The sequence below is a fragment of the Equus caballus genome, chromosome 14 (assembly GCF_041296265.1).
Source record: "Equus caballus isolate H_3958 breed thoroughbred chromosome 14, TB-T2T, whole genome shotgun sequence".
In the NCBI taxonomy this organism is placed as follows: Eukaryota; Metazoa; Chordata; class Mammalia; order Perissodactyla; family Equidae; genus Equus; species Equus caballus.
In genome coordinates, this window is record NC_091697.1 from 81,492,714 (window position 1) to 81,509,068 (window position 16,355).

General features: G+C 33.5%; 1 non-coding gene across 1 annotated transcript; it reads left to right on the forward strand.

Moving 5' to 3' along the window:
* Positions 1–6,874: 6,874 nt before the first annotated feature.
* LOC111767973 (U6 spliceosomal RNA) lies at positions 6,875–6,980 on the forward strand. The gene has a single exon (XR_002799935.1). It is a non-coding gene; the product is annotated as a U6 spliceosomal RNA (small nuclear RNA).
* Positions 6,981–16,355: the final 9,375 nt, after the last annotated feature.

Below are 16,355 nucleotides of genomic sequence, written 5' to 3' on the forward strand. Positions count from 1 at the left end.
GGTTGCTGAATAATTGATCTGAGATTCTTCTTTTGTTACATGCTGTTCTGAGAAGATGTTATATATTGCGTGTGAATTCCAGGAATTTCCTCTGTAATCTAAAGTCACATATCCAATTTCTTACTTGAAATCTCCACTGAAATGTATCACCAAAACCTAATGTTATAATTGTCCCTAAGGTAACTATTTCACCTTCCAATGTTCTTACTTCCCCCAGTACAAATAATTTATCTTTTTTTCTCCCATACATTTCCTGAACATACCTTGCCCTAGTTCATATGGGATGGAGGATAAGAGGAGAGACATCCAGCAAACTATACTTGCCAGGTTTCCATACTAACTGAATTTAATTTAGATATCCATTTTCTCTTGACTTCCATTTTCTATTAACATCTTAGCTATCAGTTATATATTTTTTTAACATTAAATGTCACATAGCTTTCTCCCCTCTGGCTGCTTTTAAATATTATCACTTGGTCTTTGATTTTCAAAAATTGGATTATAATAATCTAGGTATGTTTTTCTTTGAATTTATACCACTTGTTTTCACTGGCAATATCTTCCAATTGATATTGAAAAATGTCAGTAATTATTTTTTGAAGTTTTGTTTCTATCCTAACACACTGTCTTCTCCTTCTGGGACCTTTTCTTGACCGATTTCCACATTTCCTTTATGCTTTGTTTTGTTACATTTATCTTCCTTGTTCTTTCTGTGTTTTGGTTTGCATATCTTTTCTAATGATGTATTCCCTAGTTAAATATATAGCCTGTCCTATAGTTGGTCTGCTTTTAATCGTATCCATGAGATACACTTGATTCCCCTTTATATAAATATATAAGCATTCTATTGATATTCTCCATCTTTTAATTCACACTGTTTTTCTTTTTCTTTCTTTTCTATAACATGAATCATAGATATATTGAAGTCATTATTGGCTAACTACAATATTTGTATCATCTCTGGGTCTGTTTTTATAATAGATTATTATCTCTCTTTATTACTTACCACTTCTTGCTGATTATTCACATGATTAGTAATTTTATATGGTATGTCATACATTAGAGATATACATTGTAGACACCCTGGGTTATTTTGCCTTCTACTTCTCCTAGGCTTATCTTTTACTATATACTAGAGCATATATCCTAATTCTAGTATTTGGTCTTTATTTCTAGAGTATGGACTTTCTGGTTTCTCAGTGGAAAGCCCTGGATACTCACCAAGGTATCCTAACAGGGCTTGAACTTCAGTAATTCTATAGAACTATGTATCTATTCAAATCTCTCCTGACTCCTTGTCGTTATTCTCTGCTAGACATCCTGGAGTTTTACTCTTTGGGTGCACAGCTAAGAGTGAGCCAAAGACATAGAACTCATTTTGTTTACCTTACTGTAGCTCCTTCTCTGCAACACCTTTCTTTTTGAATCCGTGTTCCTTAAACCCAAGCCACTACAAGAGCAATGAACTATGATTTTGTTTTTCCCACCCAGTGATACTGTCACCTTCTTTTTTGAATTCTATTTACCTGGACTGTGATTCAGGAAATGCTCCCAGAGGCAAAGCCAGGATGCAAGCCTGGGGACTAATTTTAATTTAATTTAAATGTGTTTCCCTCTCTCAAGTACTTTAAGCCTGTATTGTTAATTTCCCACTGTCTGCTTGAGTTGTTTTACATAGACTTTTCAGTAATTATTTTCAGAGTTACTAAATGCACAGAGTAAGTACAATAGCATCTATTCAATCATGGACAGAGCGGGGATCAGCTTCCTTTTTAATTCTTAAAGTTCATGGAATAGAGGCATCCCTTTAAGAGGAGTTAAATACTGTCTAAATGTAATGGGAGCAATTCTGTTGATGGAAGGAAGAAAATTTAGTGACCAGAAGTGAAGAATATGACATAGATATTTATTGCTTACCAAGCATCCCCATGTTTTCCAATTCCCATGCTGTAGGATTTGTGCCAATTCTGGCAAAGAGATATGAGTAGAAATGACATAAGGCAAAGCTCTGTAAAAAACCTCATAACCACTCTTACCTGCTGAGAAGTCCTGATATGACACAAGGATTCTTGAGTCACTAGTTAGAGGACAATTTTCAAGGAAACTAATCAACAAGCCTTGGACTGTATATGAGTAAGAACTACATACCTTTATTGTATTATACCACTGAGATTTCAGGATTTATTTTGTCAATAGAGCATGGACTAAAAGTACCCTGATTGATTCAGAAACTCTGGGTAAGTTATGGATACATTTATTTCAATATTTAAGTACATTTTCTTACTAGAGGCAGGAAAGTGTGACTAAAGGAGAGAAGAATACTATTTTTTCAGTAAAGGAAATAGACAAAACATACACTGATGATAATATACATTCCTCTTAAACTCATATGGAACATTCACCAAGACAGATTACATTCTGGACCATAAAACACACCTTACCTAATTTAAAAGAATAGAAATCATGCAATGTCTACTCTCAGACCAAAATGGAATTAAATAAGCGATCAATATCAGAAAGATACCTGGGAAATTCCATTAAATATGTGGAGATTAAACAATACCCTTAAAAGTAACACATAATTCAAAGACAAAATCTAAGCAAAATTTTAAAATATTTTGAACTAAACAAAAAAAACACAACTTATCAAAATTTGTGGGATGCAGCAAAAGTAGTGCTTAGAGGGGAAATTGTAGCACTGAATGCATATGTGAGAAAAGAAGAAAGATATAAAGTCAAAATCTAAGCTTCCACCTTAGGAACCTAGGGAAAAAAAGAACAATTCAATTCAAAGTAAGCAGAAGAAAATAAATAATAAGGATTAGACCAGACATCAATGAAACTGAAAACAGAAAATCAATTGAGAAAAATCAATGAAACCAAAAAGTGTTTCTTTGAAAAGATCGATACACTCAATAAGTCTCTAGCCAGGCTAACTAAGAGAAAAAGAGAGAGGCTACCAATTACTAATATCAGTAATGAAAGAGGGGACATCACTACAGATCCCATGAATGTTAAAAGGATACTAAATAAAATAATATGAACAACTCTATGCTCACATATTTAATAACCTTGATGAAATGGACCAATTCCTTGAAAGATATAAGCTTCCAAAACTCACACAAGAAGAAGTAGACAATCTGACTAGGCCTGTATCTATTAAAGAAGTTGAATCAATAATTAATAATCTTCCAAAACAGAAAGCACCAGGCCCATATGAGTCCACTTGTGAATTCTACTAATCATTTAAGGACAAAATTATACCAATTATCTACAATCTTTTTCAGAAGATAGAAGCAGAGAGAATACTTAACTCATTCTATGAGGCTGTCATTACTCTAATGCCAAAACCAAAAACATTATAAGAAAAGAGAACTACAGACCAATGAACATGTACATAAAAACTCTCAACAAAATCTTAGTAAATCAAATCCAACAATATATAAAAAAGAGTTATATATCATGACCGGGTAGGATTTATTCCAGGTATGCAAGGATGGTTCAACATTCAAAAATCAATTAAATATAATCCATCACATCAACAAGGTAAAGAAGTAAAATCACATGATCTTATCAATAAATGCAGAAAAAGCATTTGCCAAAATTGAACATCCATCATGATAAAAACTCTCAGTAAGTTAGGAATAGAGGTGAACTTCTTCAACTTAATAAATAATATCCACAAAAAACTATACCCAACATCATCCTTACTGGTGACAAATGTGAAGCTTTCCCACTAAGACCAGGAAGGATGTCCCCTTTACTACTGCTTTTCAGCATTGTACTAGAAGTCCCAGCTAACACAATAAGACAAGAAAAGGAAATAAAAGACATGAATTGGAATGGAAGAAATAAAACTGTCTTTGTTCACAGATGATATGGTTATCTATGTAGAAAATCCAAAAGAATCAACAAAAACATTCCTGAAACTAATAAGCGATCATAGCAAAGCTGCAGGATATCAGGCTAATGTACAAAAGTCAATCTACACCTTCTGCTTGGTATTGCTGTGAACCTAAAATGCTCTTAAAAATAAAGCTAGTTAAAAAATATGCTCTTAGTGGAATAGCAATGTATTTAAGTCTTCTTGAATCTTCTGACAGAAAGTAAATATTTTAAAGCACTAAATAAGTAAAATAAAGTAATTAAAGCATTTTAAACAAAGTAGTGAAATGATGTTCTTACAAACCACAAAATTCCATTGAGCTATGCCAAACTACCAACACCTGTGTGTATAATTAACTGTGTGAAAGGAAGTAGAAAGAAGATGAAAAGGTTCTGATAGCCCTGATGCTGGGAAACCCAGAAATTGCTAAGAACAATTCATTCCCAAAGCAAGAGAAGACACTCTGGAGTAGAAGTCAGGTGTAACTCTCTGAGAAAAACAGCTGAACAGCAGAGGAGGCTTGCCGTCTCTGTTTAAAGGGGAGTTCAAGGGGACTTCGGGAATGTTAGACATTGCTGAGGTTGTCTGGGTGTCATGAAGGCTTGAAACCAACCAGCCAAAGAAGTTTCCTTCAAGGGCAAAGTCTCTGCAAAAGATAAACTGTTGGGAATAGAATACAAATGAAGCAGAAAAAGAGAAAAAGTTAGGGCAGGGGGTGTGGAAGAAAAAGGGAGAAAGAAAAAGAAAGACAGAAAATATTCTGATAATAGTAAAAAAGGAAAACAAAAGAGACTGTTCTCAGACAGTACTTGAACTAATTTTTTGATGCTTCACAATACAGAAAGACCTGGAGCCATGAAGCTATGAAAATCATCTTGGCGCATTCCCATACTTAGGAAGATAATTTCAAAACTACAAAATGGACTGGCCCGGCACGCAGTGGTTAAGTTCGCATGTTCCACTTTGATGTCCCAGGGTTCCCTGGTCTGGATCCCAGGTACAGACCTATGCACTGCTTGGCAAGCCATGCTGTGGCAGGTGTCCCACATAAAATAGAGGAAGATGGGCACAGATGTTAGCTCAGGACCAGTCTTCCTCAGCAAAAAGAGGAGGATTGGCAGCAGATGTTAGCTCAGGGCAATCTTCCTCAAAAAAAAAAAACCTAAAAGAAAACCCATCTCATGTAAATATTCCTAACACAATAGAATTATGATTGAATTCCATATCAACTCACTCTAGGTAAAAAGGAAATTATGAGCAGAATATACATCATTCAGACAGTCAAGACATACCAATAGAACATGGTCTCCCAAAAGAGTTTTTTTGTGTGTGTGAGGAAGATTCATGCTGAGCTAACATCCATTGCCAATCTTCCTCCTTATTTGCTTGAGGAAGATTAGCCCTAAGCTGATATCTGTGCCAATCTCCCTCTCCTTTGTACATGGGATGCCTCCACAGCATGGCTGATGGGTGGAGTGTGTCTGCACTCAAGATCTGAACCCACAAACCCCAGGCTGCCAAGGCAGAACATGTGGAACTTTAACCACTGGGCTATGGGGCCAGCCCCCAATAGATTTTTAAAAATCGTAGCTTAATATCTCAAAATAAACTAAGTGAATTTAAGAAATGAAGGAAAGCATAAATAAAAACTAGAAAAATAAAATTTGAGAATAAAACATTTGAAAATACAGCTCACTGAGTTACAGAATCACTTAGAAATAAACTTTAAAAATTTTCAGAAATGAAGACCAAACTAAGTAAACAATGAAAATTAATGGGTATCATAAATGATGCAGTGAAAAAAATAGACAATGGAAAATAAGATATTGAATTTTTAAATCCAGTAAAAGTTAAGAAAGACATAAAATGAGGGAGGAAGTGATTAAAAAGTAGAGAAAGTAATTCATATTTATATATGTATACATACATATACACAGTGACAACAAAAGCAAGAACAAAGAAATATTAAAAACTGCAATTTAATAAAACTTTCCTGAAATAAATTAATAATTATATCTTCATGGTGAAAGGGAATGCCATGTCTCGGAGAAAATTTTCACAAGGAGCCAAAATCAAGACACATTATGGTAAAATTATTTAGCTTAAGCTCCAAATGCTTTCAAAAGTGAATTGCTTTAAACAACACTAGAAATAATCAAAGTACTACTTAAACTGTTTTAAAGCGTAAATAAAGAGAAAAAAACCCTTCCAAATTCTTGTTATAAGGTGAGTGTAATGTTGATTACAAAACCTGATAAATATTTCACTAAAGGAATCTACAAACCAATCATGTATATGAATATCAACGAAAATCTTCAATTTGTAAATTTAATATGATTGCAATTAAAACACTGTCTTTTCTTTTCTTAAGCTAGAAAAGTTAATGATAAATTCATCTGAAAGGACAAGCAAGCTGAGAGAGAAACCATGAAAAGGATGTTCTGGCTCCCACTATGTGAAATGTATTGTACGTCTTCTATAATTAAGGGAGTAAGATATCAGAATATGAATGGACCAGAATACAAAATCTGGAAATAGACATATTTGCAAATGAAAATTTATTTTAAACATGGCATTAGAAATCAGTGAGTAAAAAATATTTATAATTAGTAGTGTTGGAATAATGGCATAGCTATATGAAGAAAAAATTATCTTCACAATATGCATGCAGGTATTAGAAGAAAATATGTATGAATTCACCTAGAAATTGAAAGCAGGGAAAACAGTCTTAACTGTGATTCACAAAATAAAATCAACATAGGATAAAATTAATAATTTTAATTATGTAATTTGTCAAAAAAATATCCACCACAAATAAACGTCATAATCAACACATAGACAAATGACAGAACAGTGAAACGTGTTGGTAATGAAAAATGTTTAAAGGCTATCTGATCTATTCATTAATAGGATTTTAAGATATTATAATTTGAAATATAGATTAAGTTTGATATTCAGATATATCCTAAAGATAAAAAGAAAAGCAAGGTGTCACTTCAGCAGCACACATGCTAAAATTAAAATGATACAGAGAAAATTAGCATAGACCCTGTGCAAAGATGACATGTAAATTAATGAAACGTTTCATATTTTTCTGCATACTAAAAAACAGTTAAAATGGTAATTTTATGTTATGTGTATTTTACCACAATAAAAACACATAGATACATATGAAAAATATTAAAGTTAATATAATATGGAAAGTAAAGAAAAAGTGCATGGACATCTTACATTTTTTCAGTAATCTTAATTTTAGTAAAAATATTGGTATTGTTATTATTCTGAGTTCATATTAATAGTGAAAAAAAGGAAAATCTAGCTGGCTAGATCAGTCTCAATAAGAATAATAAGAATAAAAACTAGACATGATGTATCTTTTGATGTTATACAATAGAAAGCTCACAATTCCTCCTATAAAGTATTATTATCAAAAAATAGAACAAATTTGATCAGCCTTCTAAAAATAAGTACTTTTTACAGGAAATAAATTAGTATGCAGACCACCTTAAGTGACAGAAAGTGACGCAAAGGAAAATCCAGAATGTGCAAAATTATAAAAGATCAGTGACGTTGGTTTCTTTATTGAATAAATTAAGGAAAAAAAAGGATGCGAAGCTTATAAATTAAAAACAATTTAAGCCATACCAATAAAATGCATTGTATGTACTTTGTTTCATGATTCAAACAAACTGATCGTAAGTTAAAATACCATGAGATATTGGAGGAAATGTGACTACTGTACATTTCATAATATTAAAGGATTAAACTTAATTACTTTAGCAACAATAAAAATATTGGAATTATGATTTTTAAAGTGTATTTTATAGATACATCTTGCAGAATTGATGAATGCAATAAAGTGCTGTCTAGGATTTGGCTGAAAAAGGTATCTAGGGTGTGGTGTGCGATGGAGAGTGGATGTAGACTGGGAGAAAAATATATTGCCTGTGTTGAAACTGAATGTCAGACCCATGGAGATTCATTATGTTGCTTTTTTCTTTTATTTATTTGTCCTTTCCAATAATAACTTTTGTCACGTAGTACTAACGCTAATATCACAGACAAAATAGTAATGGGTAAGGAAAAATCGTTTCAAGTTATTTACAAGGCTGTGAATGAGAAGGATCAATGAAAAAGAACCTAAGCTCATGCATACTTTATCTACTTTTAAAATCTTTTTATTTATATTGCTTCAACCCACTATCTAAGACTTTCGTCTAATATGCTCTTGCTTTCCTATTTTAAAATGTATATGGCTGGACATATAGAAAATTGTTAACCAGAAAAAGTTGGTCAAATCCTTTTGTGATAAAGTAAGCATTTCTTGTTTTTTTTTTTTTTTCTTTTAACATAAACTAATCTTAAGGATTAGGCATTAAATGCCAGGTACTTTTTGAAGACACTCACTATTTACTCTCCACCAGGGAGAAATGTGACCTCATTCCATGTTCTAAATAACAACGGTGCCCTAATGATCAGCACATCAGGTCACAGGGGAGAAAAACACACAGCTCTGCACTTTTAACATCTGCTCAGTCTTAATCCAGTTACCACGGAATTTAAAGGCAAAGCATTAAAAAAGTCGGTTGATAAGCATGGTGGCCAAGAAATTAAATAAAACAAATTGTATGTTTATGTTTCTGATACACAGGTAACAGTATCCTGACAATTTTTATCTTTTAGACTCTGTTGAGGTGTAATAAACATCTAAAAGTTTTCCTTCATTTTAGGTGTACAGCTCAATAGATTTGGGGCAACAGTCATTTAACTACCACCACGGTCAAAGTTCTGAACACTCCCACCACCACAAAAAGCCCCCTTGTGTCCCTTAGCAGCGAATCCCTGCCTCCATCCTTGCTTCTAAGCAATCGCTGATCTGCCAGAAAGCAAACTATGGTTTTTCCTTTTATAGAATTTCATATAAATTTTACATGAAATCATAGAGTAGGTAGTCTTTAGTGAGTGGCTTCTTTTACATAGCTCCTGACTATTCAGTACTGGAAGACTTGGCTGTATCATTCCAGAGGGGCTTCTTGATAGAATGTGAAGAACAGGGCAGAACTCAGCTCTATCTCTCTGCCACCTCAGTCTGTGAATGAAGATGTATTTTAACTTCTCTCATCCGGCAACAGTAAGATGAGGAGAGTAGTACTATTCCGTCTCCTCAAGGCTGCTGTGTGGATCTAATTAGAGAGAATGCATAAAGTGCCACACATTCCACAGGTGACTTTAGGAGTAAAGGCTATCAGAAATAAGAGAAATGACAGTTTTTTTAAAAGATATTATTAAATATGAATAAGTGCACATTAAAATATAAATTTTAAAAATTCTACGTTTTCAGGGCCAGTCCAATGGCGCAGGAGTTAAGTTCGCACTCTCCACTTAGGCAGCCCAGGGTTCGCCAGTTGGGATCGCCGGTGCAGACCTAGGCACCGCTTATCAAGCCATGCTGTAGCAGGCATCCCACATAAAGCACAGGAAGATGGGCATGGATGTTAGCTAAGGGCCAATCTTCCTGAGCAAAAAAAGAAGAGGATTGACAGTGGATGTCAGCTCAGGGAAAATCCTCCTCCTCAAAAAAAAATTTCTACTTTTTCACTGCAGAGATAGAAACAAAATGGAGGGAGGCTGTGAATGGATTTTATGAAGTTTGAATAAAATAGGGAAAAAAAAGTAAAACTAGAATTATAAGAAAGAACAATATTAAGCTTATCTAAATAAAAAACAAACAGCTATATTTAGAAATAGACTTTATTTTAATTTTCATCATCATCTACATCAAGAATTTATTCTACACAGGACACGTGATTTGACAAAGCTATAGTTATAAAATAGAGCATATAATCCTTGTCTTCGAGTTTCTTCCGTTTGCCCTGTCAACATACGAAAGGGGCAAATAAAATGTCTTTTAAATGAAATTTAAGGACAAGGAAAGAACACCCTTCCAGCAAAAATAAGACCATAAAGATTACTCAAATGTTGACATTTCTAACTGAGAAAAAAATTTGTTTTTTTCTGTTTTATTTGTTTGTTTTATCTGATGTCAAGAAGAAAGACAAGATAAACTGCCTCTCTGTTCCTATTGCATAGCACCATGGTGGATCTCCTTTTCTGATCCATCTTTGAAGCCTGAATTTCTCCTATCCCTCTCTCTACTCCAGTGAAACGGGAGTGACCTAACTGTAATGCTGGAGGCTAGAAAAATTTCTGAGACAAAAGAGGAAGAAGCTGAAGAGAGCTTATGATTCACAAGGAGATATAAGAGACCACCACACTTGGAAAGGGGTAAAGAATGGATTATATGAGAAGATGGCTTGTCTGAATAGGTCAAATTTTGCCAATTGAGGGAAAACCCAAGTGGAATGCATGGAAGATCCAGTCAGTGTGGAAATCTTAGGTAAACCACAGACAGAACACTTGACTTTTTGCCTTTATATGTTAGATAAATTATATGGAACTGAAGTAAAGAGCTGATTCAAAGTTTTTCAAGCATCTATATGCTCTTATCCAGTTAAGAAAAGGGAGAACCTTCAATACATGACCACAAAATGTCATATTTCAATCAGATGCCTAAGATATCTTCATTATGGTGGTCTGAGGATAAAGAAGTTGATCCATTGAATCTGGCTAATTAGGAAATAAGATTGAGTCCCTTCAATGCAGTCACTCTATTCAGGAAAAAAGACAAATTTAAAACTTTAAATAAATTTCAAATTACTTTTTGGTATAGTGAGTATAGAAATATGTAGCATATTGAACAACAGTTTTATTAGAAACGAAAGAGAAAGAGTGATCATTGAGAGTTGGAACACTGAAACATTTCAAACATAAGAAATTAATGTACTTGATGGCAGAGTTGAACATTTAAATTAAGAGATTTAAAAAAATGAAAACTCAGACAAATTTTGTAGTGTGCTCAAATTTAGTAGGAGGTCACACAATCAAAGCAAGATTTTCTTCTTATAAATGAGTATACTACTTGTTATAAAAAATTCCACCTTCCAAAAAGGTGGATATCCCTTCCTTTCTTTGCTCCATAATTATTGCATGTCTGTGATGTGCTGAGTTCTGTTCTAGCCACTGTAGATAAAGCAGTAAGTAAAACAAAGCAGTTAACAAAATAAAGTCCCTCCTTTCATGGAGGTTGTGTACTAAAGAGAGCTTGTGAGACAGAAAATAAACAAATAAACAAAAAATATATGGAATATTGTCATATAATGTTATGAAAAAAATTAAAAAGAGTGAGCAGATAGAGCAGGAGAGAGAATCATAATTTCAATCAAGGTGGCTAGGGAAGGTCTTTCCAAGGAGATAGGATTTAGGGATTAATCCAAATGAGATGTTTCAGGTAGACGGATCTGTGGTTACAAAGACGCCAAAGTGGACCTATGTGAGGAATAAGATACAACTAATAAAGAGGTCAGTGTAGCCAGAGTAGAATGAACCAGATAAAGTAATGAAACTTGTTGGAGAAGTCTGTACATTTTATATATTTATAGTATAAAAATTTAAAAATACGTCCTTATTGTTTGAAGAATGCTACTCGCTTATACAATAGTGCATAGGAAGCGCTATATAGCCCTGCACAGTAAGTAGTACTTACTACAAAGGTAGAAAGCTCTTTCTACAGTCATTGTAAATGCCTAACATCTATATAAGATAGTGCTTGTCACACTACACTCTAAATATTGTAACATAATTTTCTTCTATACTAGATTCTGATTTCTTACAGTCCGGTGATATCATCATACCCAGTGTATATAACAGAATCAAAAAAAAATTGGCATTTTAAATCTATACTGAAAGATAATGTGATGAATTAATGAATGAATCTGGTATAACAAACCATTCTAAAATTTAGAATAAGTTTGTTGCTGGAATGAAAAAAAATATATTAATAGACACAAATGACCAAAGCTCACTCAAGAAGAAGTAAAGAGTTCCAATAGTCCTGTATCTATTAAGAAATTGTAGTCATAGCTAAAACTTTCCAAAAAGGAAAACTAGTGATTCAGATGGCTTTATTAATGAATTCTACAAAATGTTAATGGAAGAAATGCTACTTCTAAAAAAACACCAAAACTTCTAGAAAATAGAAGAGGACACACCTCCCAACTCTTGTAATGAGGTTTGCATTACATTCATACTGAAAATAGACAAGGATATTATGAGGAAAGGAAAGAAACTACAGGCCAGTATCCCTCATGAACATGGGTGCAAAAATCCTTAAAAAATATTAACAAACGAAATTCAGCATATGTAAGCAGGGTACTATACCATGAGCAAACGAGATTTATCCTGTGAATGTGAGGGGTGTCTTTTCCAGATGAGATTAGCATTTCAATGAGCAGATTGAGCAAACAGAGTGCCCTCCCCAGGGTGGGTGGCCATCATCCCATCCATTAAGGGACTGCAGGGAATGGAAAGGAGGAGGAAGGGAGAATTTGCCGTCTGTGATGAACTGCCGAGCTGGAATGTGAGACTTCTCCCGCCATGCGACTGGGAATTACACCATTATCTCCCCTGGTTCTCAGGCTTTCACACCTAGACTGAGCTACACAACGGGCTTCCCTGGGTCTCCAGTTTGAGGACATGGACTGTGGGACTTTTCAGCCTCCATAATTTTGTGACCTAATGAGTCAATTTCTTATAGAAAATCAGTGTCTGTCTCCCTGTCTCTCTCTCTCAATCTATATTTATATCTATATCAATATCTATATCTCCTATTGATTCTGTTTCTCTCAAGAACCCTGATTAATACAGTAATTCATTTATACCAATATTTTAACAAAGAAAAAAATTATCCATTCAATAGATGCCTGAAAAACATTTGCCAAAATTCAACATCCATTTATGACAAAATTTCTCCACAAACCATCAATAAAAGTCAAATTTCTCAACCTTACAAAGGATGTCTATTAACAACTAGAGCTAATATCATACTTTATTGTTAAAGATTAAATAGTTTCCTTCTGTGATTAGGACCAAAAGAAGAATTTCTACTCATCCCACTCCTATCCTACAACACGCATGCTAGTGCAAGAAGACAAAGAAAAGAAATACAAGGCATATAGATTAGAAAGGAAGAAATAAAACTGTCTTTAGGCATAAAGACTATGATTGTCTACATAGAAAATCCCAAAGAATCTATTAAAATAAGTGAATTTAGCCGGTGGCAGAAAACAAAGTCAGCATACTAAAATCAATTGTCTTTAAATATACCTGCAATAAACAATTATATATTGGAATTAAAAAAAATACCTGCTGCGATACCACTAAAAATATGAAATAGGGATAAATCTGAAAAAAAAAATATGGGCACAATTTGCTTAATAAAAAAATACACCACATTGTTGATAAATATCAAAGAAGACCTAAATAAATGGAAAGACATGTCATGTTCATTAAGTGAAAGACTCAAAATTGTCAAGATGCAAATTCTTCTCAAATTGGCCTATAGATTGAACATAATCCTAAAGAAAATCTTATACAGCTACTTTGAAGAAATCTGCAAGCTGAATCTAAACTTGATATAAAAAAGCAAAAGACCAAAAATTGCCAAAACAATTTTCAAAAAAGAAAACATGTTGGAAGATCCATACTATATGATTTCAAGATTTTCTATAAAGCTGCAGTAATCACGTAATATGTTGTTGGTGAAATGGTAGTCACATATCAATGGGACATAATAAACTGTACAGAACTAGACCCACAGACATATGAGCAAACAGTTTTAACACAGTTGGAAATTTAATTCAGTAGAGAAATACTTTCGGTACTGAATTGGTAGTGTTGAAGCAATTACACATCCATGTGCAAGGAAAATGATAATGTAAATATAAAAGTAAAAGCTAAAATTGTAAACCCCTCTCTAGAAGAACACAGGAGAAAATCTCTGATATTGAGATTGACAATTAATTTTTAGACAAGACATATAAAACATTTTGCTCTTTGCAGAACAGCATTAAAAAAAGGGCAAACTATAGTCTCAGAGAAAATATTTGTAAAATACATTTAATAAAGTACTGATAACCAGAATATACAAATAAATCTGAAAAATCACTGGTAGAGGAAAGAAATCAACCAAGAAAAATGTGCAAAATATATGAAAAGGTAATTCACTACAGAAGAGTCATAAATTCATTCATTCATTCGCCTATATTCCATTACTTAAACCTTTAATGATTCCTGTTATTTCCTTCATGCAAGAATATATTTAGAAGCACAATCTTGACAAGCCATAATTAAAGGCTACATAATAAACCCTAGAACTTGGATTATCTAGTAACTTTAGTCAGAATCAAAAACTCAGTAGTGCAATTTGGTCCAAATTAAAAGCTTTTGCTTACATTTCTTGGACATTCAAGATAAATAACACATTTTTGTACAAAATTCATTAGTTTATGCAGTGTACAAGGGTTCCCTTCTCTCCACATCCTCTCCAACATTTGTTGTTTCCTGTCTTGTTAATTACAGCCATTCTGACCGCAGTGAGGTGGTATCTCATTGTAGTTTTGATTTGCATTTCCCTGATAGCTAATGATGTTGAGCATCTTTTCATGTGCGGGTTGGCCATCCGTGTATCTTCTTTGGAGAAATCTCTGTTCAGAACTTTTGCCCATTTTTTAATTGGGTTGTTGGATTTTTGTTGTTGAGATGTACGAGTTCTGTTTATTTTGCATATTAACCCCTTATCTGATATATGATTTGCAAATATCTTCTCCCAATTGTTAGGTTATCATTTCATTTTGTTGATGATTCCTTTGCTGTGCAGAAGATTTTTAGTTTGATGTAGTCCCGTTTGTTCATTTTTCCTTTTGTTTCCCTTGCCTGGTCAGACACAGTACTTGAATATATGCTGCTAAGACTGACGTCAAAGAGCATACTGCTTACGTTTTCTTCTAGAAGTTTCATGGTTTTGGGTCTTACATTCAAGTCTTTAATCCATTTTGAGTTGATTTTTGTGCATGATATAAGATAATGGTCTACTTTCATTCTCAATGGAGAAAAACTGAAAGCTATCCCCCTAAGAACAGGAACCAGACAAGGATGCTCACTGTCACCACTCCTATTTAACCTAGTATTGGAAGTCCTTAGCCAGAGGAATCAGGCCAGAAAAAGAAAGAAAAGAGATCCAAATTGGAAAAGAAGAAGTGAAATTGTCACTCTTTGCAGATGACATGATTTTATATATAGAAACCCTAAAGAATCCACTAAAAACTTTTAGAATTAAGAAATAAATACAGTCAAGTCTCAGGATACAAAATAAACGTACAAAAATAGGTTATGTTTCTATACACTAACAATGAAGTAGCAGAAAGAGAAACTAAGAATACAATCCCATTTACAATTGCAACAAAAAGAATAAAATACCTAGGAATAAACTTAACCAAAGAGGTGAAAGATCTGTACACAGAAAACTATAAAACATTGTTGAAAAAAATTGAAGAAGACACCATGAAATGGAATGATATTCCATGCTCTTGGATGGGAAGAATTAACATCGTTAAAATGTCCATACTTCCTAAAGCAATCTATAAATTCATTGCAATCCCTATCAAAGTTTCAACATTTTTCACAGAAATAGGACAAAGAATCCTAAAATTTATATGGAACAACAAAAGACCCTGAATAGCCAAAGGAATCCTGAGAAAAAAGAAAAGCTGGAGGTATCACATTCCCTGATTTCAAAATATACTACAAAGCCACAGAAACCAAAACAGCATGGTACTGGCACAGAAACAGACACACAGATCAATGGAACAGAATTGAGAGCCCACACATTTGTGGACAGCTAATATTTGACAAGGGAGCCAAGAGCATACGATGGAGAAAGGAGAGTCTCTTCAATAAATGGTATTGGGAAACTGGACAGCCACATGCAAAAGAGTGAATTTTAATAAAAGTAAATTGTTTAATGAAAGACAGTGAGCCCAGGGAGTATATAGAGTAGAATTTACATTAAGTAAACAAAAAATCATGAAAAGAGGCTCTGCCACATATAATCTGTATGACCATGAGAATTCCTAAAATACAAAGTTACTTTTTAGATAACATGTATGAAACAAAAATTACAACCTTATATAATGCTTAGTATATCATGCAAAAAATATTCTAAATAATTTACATATATAATTTTAATCCTTATAATATTGTTTGTGGTAAATACAACTCCTATTTTATATATAAGGAAATAGAGGCACAGAGAATAACTCTTCGAAGTAACATTTATGAGATAGAGCCAGGATTTGAACCTAGGTAGTCTGGCTCCGGATTAAAAGCCTGTTTTAGCAGAGCCTAAGACAAAGTTTTATTTGGGAATATTGTCTCAGGGAGCAAAATTTTGAGATGTTGGAATTGGAGATGCAAGGGCACTGTTAAACAGGAAAGGAGAAAGAGCCAGTATACTGTGTAATGCTACCTGTATTGTATAGGTTGCTGGTGTTGATATGACAGTACCTTCAGATCT